This window comes from Diuraphis noxia, unplaced genomic scaffold (genome assembly GCF_037042655.1).
Source record: "Diuraphis noxia isolate RWA-SAM2 unplaced genomic scaffold, SU_Dnox_SAM2 contig0003, whole genome shotgun sequence".
NCBI classification, from domain to species: Eukaryota; Metazoa; Arthropoda; class Insecta; order Hemiptera; family Aphididae; genus Diuraphis; species Diuraphis noxia.
The window spans coordinates 79,569,129-79,578,986 of NW_028301713.1; the positions used below are offsets into that span (position 1 = coordinate 79,569,129).

At 31.5% G+C, this 9,858-nt stretch overlaps 1 long non-coding RNA gene across 1 annotated transcript; it reads left to right on the forward strand.

The window, feature by feature from the left end:
- The first annotated feature begins 1,262 nt into the window (after positions 1-1,262).
- On the forward strand, positions 1,263-8,833 carry LOC149057821 (uncharacterized). The gene is made up of 3 exons (XR_016190986.1): positions 1,263-1,646; positions 6,876-6,927; positions 7,171-8,833. It is a non-coding gene; the product is annotated as an uncharacterized LOC149057821 (long non-coding RNA).
- The last annotated feature ends 1,025 nt before the right edge of the window (positions 8,834-9,858 follow it).

Here is a 9,858-nt window from a genome sequence, read left to right on the forward strand (position 1 = left end):
ATGATTTTTCAACTTCAATAGTATTTGCAAATTTTCGCGTTTTCGACAGATTTCATAAAATTTTGAACTATAAACGCTTATTAAAAAAAATCGTGGCTTACGATTTTTAATTTTTTTTAGCTACAATAAGAACAACTCATAAGGAACCTTGTATTAAATTTTCAAGTCATTTAAAACTTTTTTACCGACACTTAGAAAAAATTCTCATAAAAATCGAAAATTTCAGTGGTCTATAAATAACTCAAAAAAGTCAACAATTTTTTTAAAATTAAACCGTAAATAGATAACATTAACATAAACATTTGGTGAAAATTTCAAGTATTTACAGTGATTAGTTTTTGAATTACAACCATATAAAAAATCGATTTGGTCGAAAACTGGTTTTGCGTAAAAATTCCAGTTTTTCTGTCATTTTTTTTTTGTTTTTCTCGATTTTTTTGAAAACTGTTGAAAAATGTTTACTTTTGACCTCTATAATGCACCAAGGATATTCACTTTTACATCGGAAACCACTGTAAAATGATAAAATCAATACATTCATCACTTCGTTCAGAATCTAAAACATATTATAAATGTATGGTGCATTGGGGCTCTGCACTTTCTGCTCCGTGTTCGATTTGCCTCCGCAGATTGGCTAGGGACCCTTTTCATCTTGAAATATTTTAATATCTATATTCTATAGTCTATAATATTTAAAAATAATGTATCCATGTAAAGGATAAAATATACAAACATTTTTATATGATAGAGATATTAGATAAAGTGTGTATTAAAATGGTGTTATGGTTTACTATACCTACTGGGAGGGTGGCAAAAGACTGTAGTTAAATGTTACCAAAGCAAATTTTAGGTGTAAATAATTCGATCTATTCTATGTATATTATAGGTATTTATTTGATTGTCGAGCCGTAATAGTTTAATAATAAAAAATAAAAATATATTTTAGAACAAAACTATAAGTGGATCTAGTAATAGTGACAGTATGCCTGAGCTCACGAGGTTCTCCGGTCGCATAGAGATGATGGATATCAAAGGTGTATTATTTAGACCAGAATTGGAAGACGATATTATTGGCGGTGGGGTGGGGGGGAGGGGGTAGCAACCTCACCTGCTCCGCGACGGCGCATCGAATCTCCGCTGCCGCTACTGGTACTGACGTACTACTACAACAACAACAACAACAACAACTACTACTACCACTACTGATACTATAATAGTACTATTACTACTACAACTACAGTGGTTGTGGTGACCGTGCGCGCCGCAACGTACAACGTCGTCGTCGTCGTCTCGCGCGTGATACCAGTCGGCAGTCAGTCGACAGTTACGTCTCGTCGTCGGCGGTTGTCTGCTGTTACACCGGCACTTCACACTCGATATTTTATCTGTCCGTATTTTAGTGGTTCCGCACCGCAACTATCGCCGTTCGTTCGATATCAATCTCTATCCACGAACGACAACTCATAATAATCGTAATAAAATATTAACGTGACGCTTTTAGTATCACATAATACGACAATAATCGTCGTCGACCAAGTGGTTGTATAACACGTATATACTTACTGTTTTTGTACGAGAAACTCGAGATCGACATGCAAGAACGTTTGACCACGACGTGTCTGCTGAAGGAGGCGCCCGCCAACGAGGTAAGCGCAGCACAACAAATTAACAAAATTATGTAATGACCGGGTACTGTAATTGATATTATATAATACGTTTTCAATTAAAAAATAATACACCTATCAAACTCACAATCGTTAGTTTGCACACTCACGTTCAAAGTATTTTGTATCCGCTTAAACAAAAATTATAGATGGGTACCTAGAAAGTATAATAATATAATTTCAGACATTTGTATACCTATCTAATGATGTTAAAATAGTAAATATTAATGTTTTTGGTCTAAATATTATTTTCGCTCAATAGTTTTTAAATCTTGTCCATATAAAAAAATACGCTTTGATCCTATTGGTAGTAAAAAAAAAAATCCCCATAAAATAGATATAAGATAATACTATATACACCTACAATATAATATTATAACAAACATTTAGCTTTTAGTTTATTATGGAAAACAATTTTTTTCCTTTTAACAAAATAAGACAATTTTTTGGGATGATATTATATTATTTGACAAATTAATAAATTTGCTTGCTCTGTGTTTTTGCTATACCTATATAAAGTATTGAAATGTTGGTTTTAGAAAACAATGACCGTTTCTATGTCATGTCTGTTTTGTGGCAGTTTTAACTTCTGTTTAATGTCAGCATGACATTTCCTAATTTTATGAGTGTCTCAACTTGACGAAAACATTTTTTAACTAATTCAGTTATGAACAAAATATCAATACTATAAATTCAAACATAAATGGTATAAATATGGTTTGTTACCAAAAAAAGTTAAATTGTTTTTTTTTTATAAATTAATATCTAGTAAGTGATAGGTTTACTAATATACTATTGTTAATAGTATTTTTATTTATTACTTAATATACTACATTATATATATTTTGTCCAAACTTTTGATAGTATTTATTATTTAATTATTTATACCAAAACTGTGAACTGAATAAATTTTAACAGGTATGCTAATATTTAATACGGATTTACGATCAACTGTTGTTTCAAGTGAAGAAAGTTAAATGTATTTCACACGCATGATTACGATTTAGAGCAAAAGAAACTTCAATATAATTTTATAAATTTAACCATTTTGTTTAAATATTTAATAACACTTATAAAATGGAAATATGCCTAATTTCGCTTTATTGAATAATATGCCGGCTACATATTTATAATGATTGAGGGGCCGGGAGTAAGTCCAACAGCAATAATTTTCACGTTGTTTCGCGCGTACCTATTACAAACTGATATATAGGCAGGCGTGCGAAAACTTAAAAAGATTATATTCGAACCGACCTCCTGCCAACCTACTTATCAATAACAAATTTAAACCTTTTCAGTCTGATTAAAGTACACATTTCATCAAAAACTATAAGTTATTATTCCGTATTTTTCTATGTTTAAAAAACCTTATATAGTTATATATGAATTTAACAACCAGATTCCTCATTATTAGGTGACTAAATATATAATTATGCACGCATAAACAGTATAATCACAATAAACTTAATGTGATAGACACCTCTGCGTTGAATTGCATTCAAACTTGAAATATTGTTGTTTTAAAAAATAAAATTATTTGATACAGGTAATATGTGACATTTTATTATATTAAATAAAATCAGATGCCTCAGTTCTTAGAAACGAAAATTACATAGCTTACCTATAGATATGACTTACAACGAATTGCATCTTCGCATGCCTACAAAGGGTCACTTTCAAAGAAGACCATCTTAACTAGATTTTTGACTGTGCAATTACACCTTTCTACAACAGTATTTGAGTACCTAAAGTTAGTGTTTTACAACCACTTGGAAACTTTCCGTTTGATATTCCAAAATTAACTCAAAACTTTCGCTATATTGCAAATGCCACGTAACTATATAATAAGATTGACTTTTATACTTGGGTGCATTAAAATAAATTGTATATAATATATTAAACTAAGATACACCTATAATAAATAATTTATACAGAATTACCTGTGGAACCGGGGGCCGTTGTTTTTGAGATACCGTAATTATATCTATGCTTACTATAACTATGCGTACATTTTAATATTAATATAACAATAATAGTGAGTTGTAGGCACACAGTGACGCTCGTCGTTGTCGCGTCGTTCGAAAAAAAACAGCGTGTCACATGTGAATTGTCGTATGGCAATATAGGAGGTAGGTACCTACCTAGCATATGGCGATATCAATTTATTGAAAAGGTGCATATCCTCGTGGAGGGTGTTTATAATATTATATTATATATTGGTGCTTATGATTTTTGCAGATTTATCTATAATAGGCATCCATAATACCAGCTACCATAGCTACGTTTAATACAACTGCATACCCTCTCCCAGACAAATTGTTTGTAGGTACGCCTATACAGAAAAGTAACCCTTTTTTCTGTCTGCGTATAGCTTGGCATTATTCGCAAATCACACAATATAATAACGCACCCGCGCTGCATACCTTTTCTTGAAGTGAACACTTCTATATTTGTTATTCGCCAGCCTATATATATATATATATATATATATATTATATTATGTTTTATTATACCAAATCGAACACATGCGGCCAGATGTCACGTCGCTACTGTCTTGTACGCGCTTGTATCTACTCGTATAGACTCAATATTTATTATATTGGATTATAGTATTATTATTAGTACGATTATATTATTGTTTTAAGATACGTAGGTGTAGCAAAGTACCAAGGTACTCAAAGTGCGTTCTTAAAAGTTCTTTGAATCATCAAATAAGGATTGCATGGTGTAAAAACAATATAACAGACAACACAAGACACAACTTACTTTTTTCGTGACGTTCGTTGAAACTTGCTGCGCTTCAATTTTTTTTTTTATTTCCCTTGGTGCGTTCTTCCACGGATAAAATGGCAGATGGCGAAACAGTCATGTAGGGCGATAGGCTTATTATTAATAATAATATAATATAAACATATATATATATATATAATATGTGTGTGTGTGTGTGTTTTCAAATTACATATATACTCTCACCCACCAGCTGTGCTTGTACTCTCCATTAAGAATTTGACATGGTCGAAGAATAAAAAAATATGGCAATACATTATACGACGAATCGAACCGTTTTGTTTTTATATTTTTTAACTAACTTTATTTAAATATAATACATTATATGTTATACAGAAACTAAAAATTAAAATAAATGTATTTAATGATTCGGTATCGATGATCAATATTTACGTACCTAGGTATCTGTATAATATTTTATGGTCTTATAAAGTTATATATGTTGTTCGTGTCGCTGCTCCTGCAGAATAATTACAATCTACGTTTTAATCGATTTACTTAAATAATGTACTCATGTCTCATATTAATATCTTTAAGCAAACGGCTATATAGGTATATAATAATAATAATAATAATACTATAGTTGTATTTGATGAACACATTTAACATATATTTTACCTATTGATATTATACGTTTGCATGATGATATTATGTGTCGTATAATATAATTTCATGTAGGTATATGTGTTTAATTTAGGATGTACCTACATATTTTACTTAGTACCTATATAGGCAGTGGGGCTGTATAGTGTATATTGTATGATATGTAAATATGTTAATCATTGTCTATTGAAATAATAATACGATTCGTGATTTGTGTTGTGTACATGAAATCGTCGTAAACTGGTAGAGCTTTAATATTAATAATAATAATGTGTGCGTTGTCAGAGTGCACAGTAAAATGTGACGCACGGGTCTGTTGAAGTCCATCAGTCGCTACCATATCTATATACCACTACAATCGTTGTTTATATTATAATATTATTAGTGCGAAAATAAACAGAATACTTTTAAACTGTTCATTTGACGTGTGTGGAAAAAACTGGAGATAGATGGAGAAAAAAATCACCAAAATATATCTTGTAACGATTATTACCTTACATACTTGTGCTGTGGAATTTATATTAATAATGTCGTCGCAGTAAAATCAAAACATTATTATAATAATTATGAACCTCCACTATAATACATACCTATCTATACACATTTTATCCACCACTGGCAGACAAAAATGATGGTTATTTGCTACCTACAAAACTAAACAAAAAAAATGGTACTTACAGTATGTGGTGGATGAGGGGTTGGAAAAGGAGTCTGGCCACGAATTTTAGTTATTTGACTTTAATAATAATATATGTATTATATAATATTTTATATGACGACGCCTAGTAATTACGACCGGGGTGTGGGCTAGAGGTGGGTGAAAAATAATATCATAGTTTATTATTCACAAGAATATTAAATACTTATCGGTATGTTCATATGATGCCGTTATTATTAGTAAGATTTGATTGGATTATTTGAATTCATGCGTGATGTGTCACTCTCCGCGATGTGACTGAATATGTAGTTAAAATACGAATGTAGGTAGCCGAACAGATTTTTTACGAGACTTTGCTGGATATATTATTAATAATATTATATTATAGTGATAAATAATAATAATATATTATTTATTATGTTATACACGGATTTGGGCCATATCAACGAGTCTCCCGGTACTTAACTACCTATACATATAGATAAATCCTTGTTGATCCAGCATTAACACGTGCACATTGATGATAGTAATACCTATTTTCGACTGTATTCATTGTTTTCGCCTGGACGTCCATACACTGTTATGCGTCATAACAAAAAAATGTCATAATAATAATATGCTTCACTATATTTCGTATACCTATAATATGGCCGATGCGACGTCGTTTTTAATCCGTGTACGCTTCGCGTGTAATAATAAATAATGGAATTCACTATAATATAATACGATGTAATGTCGATCCTTCTCTGTATAGTCCTTAAAAGGGATGCAAATGAAAACCGTTTAGTATGCGTGTTAGTGTGGAGAAAAGGCGCACTCGAAGCCCCCCTTACCCTTATTGTTGTTAGCTGTACATAATATTATTATAATATACTCCGTAAACTCTATATTATTATAATATTTTAATTTGTAATATTTTACTGTTGGTGGGTATAAACACATTATATTTTTCGGTTAGTAGCATTATTATTAGTATAGGTACCTATATTATTACAGAATACAGATAACACCATTTACTGGTCTCCACCGATATGTGGTTCACGTTAATCCTTTAATCTTCTCATACATATATATTATTTATTATTTCATTCTTACCTATATTAATATATCGTAGGCGTATAAATATTTTGGTCGTATAATGATACAAACTTTTTTTTTTACAGCTAATGGCCGTCCAAGAAGAATCAGGATCGGCTTTGCCCGTCGACATATTCCGTAAGTATACTCGCCTTGTTGATTTGTGATCTTATAATATTTGGTATATGGAAGGATATCGAATAACGACTACACTATATAGCATTGATGTTATAAATTCGTATCGTATTCGAGTAGAAATTATAATATATAGGACATGGTAAAATACAACCATGTGTATTGTTTATAATATTAAAAAGGGCTTAATGATATTATTATGATATACGTTTTTTTTTAATTATCAAAATGTATTTGATTTCACAGAAGTTGCCGAACTCGTAGCCGGTTACATGGATTGCATGGAAGAAGCGCTCAGATACCTGCAAGAAGTCGAAGAGTATCCCGAAGAGCACCCCGCGGTCCAAGGACTCCGCAGCCACTTGGACCGATCCAGGCAGAAGCTCATGGACCAAGCACTCATGTTGCAGGCTTGAGGCTCGATAATCGTATTGTTATGATCTACATAATATTATTATAACAAACCTTTAATATCACTATGGTATACTGTATAAGGTTATACGTGTACGGTTGTATTTCCTCGAAGGGGACAGCCGAGTTTGTCGTTACCACAACCGTATGTATGTATTATTAACTATATTTATAGAATTTTTTTCTTTTTCGTTTTCACGTGGCTGTGTTATACAGAGCTGTGAGGCACTGTTACTGCTCTCGCTGAACGAAATGGCTATTAAAAAAAAAAAAAACCAATCATACTTAAATCCTGGAAGTTCCGTTTGTATATATACATGTACCTATCTTCGAACCTGCACTTGTTTGTATTATTATGACATCATTATCTTTAATATTTTATTATTTATATATTATATAGGTACATTATTATACTATATATCTACGGCGACGTATCTAAAATACCTATATATATAATAATAATATAATCGCGATGGTCTACGTCTTGAGGGCGTGCGCGCGTGTGTGTCCGTTTTTGTTATGTGGCCGCACGGGAACAATATAGGGAGAATGAAATCTAGTTTTTATTTTAAATTTTTTTCCAAGAATTAATTACCGTCGCAAGTATATATAGCTGTTCCTCGACCCGGAGACAACATAGTGCATGGTGACCCCGTCAGGCATAATACCATATTTTTTTTCCACTGATTGATTTATCGTTTGTTATAATATTATATATTATAACATCGCGTATCCTCTCTTCGTCGTCCGGTGGCTGTTTTATAATCGTTTCGGTAATTATTATAATAAACATGGACGATGGACGTATTCCTGATCAATTTTTCATTATTTTTTTCGTTTGGTCGCGAAAAAAAATTGAGTTTTTTAAACAAATAGTCCCTACGACAACCCAATAACAACATCCGTCCACTACGACGACCAGACCACACCTATACTTATATGCGTACGGCGACTACGTATTATTATTAATATGAAATATTATATTTTGGGGGGGGGGGCCCACCTGAACGTCATAAAACGATTTATACGATATTTACGGCGCACGTGTAATTAAATTCGATTAATTGCGCCGCGGGGAGTCGCGCGCGCACAATAATAAACTCGTTCCCAACTGTTTTTTTTATTTTTTATATTTTTTTTTATCCGTGGTAAGACCTAAATGTAGTTCATAATACTCGAGGAACGCAGAAAATGTCGTTATTCTTTTTTATATATATATATTTTCGTTCATGTGCTTCACTTTATGTATAATATTGAAATATTATTATAATATAATGTCTGTAAATGTAATTGGTTAGAAATTCGCACTCTTGCAACGCGTTATCCGTGTCCTAATTATAATTTTTTTTTTTACAATATATTTTCTTTTTTTATGTTTATTATTATTATTATTATTATTATTATTATTATTATTATGTCACTCGATTTTAAGAAAGGTGTATTTTTGTTACATACTTTATTATTTTGTAATATATTAGCATTATTGTTATTGAAAACATTCGATAGATTTATTTATTTATGTCTCGTATCATACAATCATTACAATCTAACCCAGCGTTTCTCAACTTGTGGTACGCGAAATGCTCCCGGGTGATATCCTAAGAAAATCTCTCTTCGTAAAAAAAAATAAAAATATAACGTGATTAAAAGCTATTCACATTAAATATTATTTGGTTTACTTTTATTTAATAATAATAAACCTAATTATTGTATATATCTTATTTTCTTTTTACGCATTAAATGCTTATAATATTATAGTAATTTTGTAATTCCTAATAATATATTACAATTCCACTCATGTAAAATAACGTGTACATTTTTTTATAAGAGCGAAAAAAACGCTATTTGATCATATGATTCTCGGACATTTTCAAGCTGTGTAGGTGGTACGCGAATGAAAAAAGGTTGAGAACCGCTGATCTAACCTATTTATAATAATTGTACCTACTACGTACGGGTACTATACGTATATGTATATAGGCGGGTAAGTTAAATGCATCGTCACAAATACACAATCGATTTTTTGAAAGGTTAGGTATTATGCATATTATGCATATTATTAATGAATCTGAAATAAAGTTATTAATTTGATGATCATTAAGATAATAGTTCTTAATCATGTGTGTTGGATATCCATATTGTCATCGTTTCATCAACGTCGTCTCCATCGTGAACACAAGCCGTAAGTGCATAAAATATTTAATGTTCAAAGGGGTTCGGTTTGTGGCTCGCTACAGTGGACCGATCATTTCGGCTGTGCGACTAATTAGAAATGGACCCCAATCAAAACGAGTTCAACTGGTTTGGTTTTGTTTTATTTTAGCAAGTCATCAACGACGCCACCTCCGTCGTTAAATCGACGACCCCTTTCGTTTTTATTAATCGTCGCGACGTAGGTACAAGGTGGTATCGACACACTTTTAATAATAATACGATGACGTCTATAGGTAGATACTAAATACTCTTGAGTAAATAACAATATTAAAAAATAATATATATGGGAGGCGGCGGCGCCGACGACCG